The sequence below is a fragment of the Camelina sativa genome, chromosome 9 (genome assembly GCF_000633955.1).
Source record: "Camelina sativa cultivar DH55 chromosome 9, Cs, whole genome shotgun sequence".
Taxonomy (NCBI): Eukaryota; Viridiplantae; Streptophyta; class Magnoliopsida; order Brassicales; family Brassicaceae; genus Camelina; species Camelina sativa.
Genome location: NC_025693.1, coordinates 5648449 through 5651299, shown reverse-complemented (window position 1 = coordinate 5651299; position 2851 = coordinate 5648449). Strand labels below are relative to the sequence as shown.

Below are 2851 nucleotides of genomic sequence, written 5' to 3'. Positions count from 1 at the left end.
CCCAAGAGCTAAACATTCTATATACTTCAGTGCATACACTCCACAGTCTCCTGGATCTTCATTCAGTGGAACATTTCTTTTCACTCTTCTCACATCTAACATTGCAAAACTCTTCTTTCGGATATCCTCAGGAACAAAAGCACTTAACATTGCAGGAATCATTTGCCTAAAAGGCATGCAATATTTAACAATGTTTGAATCTTTCACCAATCCGGGGATGCTATCATAAACATTAATCGTCCTACTCGGCAAGTCAATATGCAAAGCCACCCAATGATCATCATTGACAAAAAGACAAGCATATAAGTGATCTACCTCAGTGAACCACTTCTTGTTTGTCGGAGAATCAGTGGGAGCTGTTCCGTTGAAATGCTCTTGATAGGTTTTCCTGAACAAGAAGTTCTTAGGTTCATGTGCAAACTGATTGTAATCTTTTTCTAGCTTCTTCGCGATAAAATATTGATCCAAGAAGGTTATGCGTTGCCTAGGATACGGAAATGGATCACGCATCAACCGTTTTCGAAACATAGCCATTGCAGGAACCATGTGCTACATTAGAATATAAACGACATTAGAATCATGTAAAAAGCTAAACATATTTTTTTTTAAAGAAAAAACAGAGAACTTTAAGAAAAAAAAAAACAGAGAACTTACATAGCTTTTCAACCATCCATAGTTATAGCTTGGCCACTCAACTCTTGGAGTTATAATCTGCCAATAGAATCTCACAGAGTAACTGTCCGTTGTAAATCGTTCATTCCTGTAAAATTATAAGACAATAAAGATTAGCTAATCATTTATCCCTTTAACGTCTATGAGTTTTACCCAAAATTTTTTAAAAAAAAAAACAAAACAAAACAAAAGCTTACTCATCAGATGCAAGGAACTCCATAAGTCGCTTGGCTTTCACATCTTCCACAGGTTTGATATGGTCGTCATCTGTAATTATGCGCTTCACTGTAGAGCTTCCAATGAAAGGAAACTTCTGCGATCCTGCCAACTGTGGCACTCAATTACCATGAATCACCCCATCTAATTCCTGTAACTTATCCTGAAGTAGTGATAATGCAGTATCTACCACTTTACTAGCCTTCTGTTGTATAGGGTCTGACCAAGCCTCTTCAAAACTAGAAACCATTTTCTGATTTGCTGCTATGACTTTCTCAGTTACATCTTCAACCTCATCCATGTCGACATTCATTTTCTTTTTTTTTAGCAACTTTCGGAACCTTCTTCTGCTTCTCTTCCTTTGAACCATCTAAAACATCCACACTCTTCATCTTTTCAACCTTGATTGCTGATTTCACTGCTACCTTAGCCAAACTACTCTTCTCTTTTCCCTTAGTCGCATCTTTCATCTCACATAAAGAAAGATCCTCTGATTGATCGTCTCTCCTTTCCTTCTTGTTTTTCACCATGGACACTTTTCTCACAACTCGTGGGACAGGAAATTCATCATTCGTAGTTTCCTTCATCTCAACAATCCAAGACTGCGAAGAAAGGAAAAAAAACATGTCAATGCAAACGTTAAAATACTCGCACAAAGCAAAATAAATTTTTAAAAAAAAAACTTAGTAGAAAATGAAAAATAACTTATAGGTGCTTTACTATGGACCTCATCTTCTCCTTTATTGTCAGAAGTGGCCTCCTTTGGTTGAGCACAGGTTTTTGCCTCTTTACTTTCTTTCAAAAAAGATTCGAATTTAGTCTCCAAACAGGTCATCCTATTGCTCAGATTCTTGTCCAACTCTGAAATACTACCATTCAGTTTTTCCAACAGCTTCCAAATATCCAACAAGGTTTTCTGATCAGAACGTACATCCTGCAAGCGTTTATATACAAGTAAATCATTCAAGTCTTAACTTCCAAGGATAATAACATTTTTTCACAAATCAGAAAACTAAACAAAATCTAACCTGGATATGTTCTTTGCATAACTTCTCCTTCATGTCTGGAACTTCTGCTTGTTCATCATCATAAGAGTGAGCCTCTTTCAACTTCTTTTCCTTTTGACTACTTCTGATCTCACCATCTTTACCAGCTTCTACTTTTCGTTTCTTCTTCCTCACATTCACTGTTTTGAATCCTTCCCAAGCATTGTCTCTTAGACGATTGTGAAAAATATCTTCAATCAAGTTTTCAAGGTCTGGATCCTTGTTGTCATCCGCGTCGCACCATGTAGGATACAGATCATCCTCTGAAACTGGAAGCATATGCCTAACACGGACCTACAAGAGAAAAAGCAATAAGTATTTGAACTTTAAAGGAGGTTAAAAACTCAATATGAAACTGTTTGGAGACCTGTTTGGAGAATCTGAGCAATAGGATGACCTGTTTGACTTGTTATCAACACGGACCTAAGATTTTGACTCTTATAAACATGGTACAACAAAATATGAAACTGTTGCAATAACAAAATCTTTTAAACTAACCTGTCCATGCTCTTTCTTCTCTTTTTCAATGAATTCTTTAAAATTGATATGTTTCCTAGAAGATTGCCAGTTAAGTAGTGGAACACCAGCCGATTCTAACCTTCTCAAACCACAAGCTTCTCCTACGCCTGGAACGCTCTCGTACAACCAAATCAATAATGCATGAACACATCCTTGTATCGTGTATGATGATTTGTCAAAGGCAACAGTCTTGAGAGAATTTACTAAACTAGTAAACGCCACTCTACCCCATGGATATTTCTCAAAAGCCACCGGATCCAACACTCTTTTAGCGGATGCCAAGGGGATGCTAGATCCACTATGAAGACCATGTACACAAACAGATAGTAAACATAACCTACCAACCATGGTTCTCTCCTCAGGAGACCATGTCTTGCAAAAATCAACCACCTTTAGCA

General features: G+C 37.3%; 1 pseudogene; it reads right to left on the bottom strand.

The window, feature by feature from the left end:
- Positions 1 to 2851, bottom strand: part of LOC104715041 — a 9072-nt pseudogene that overhangs the window by 1911 nt on the left and 4310 nt on the right.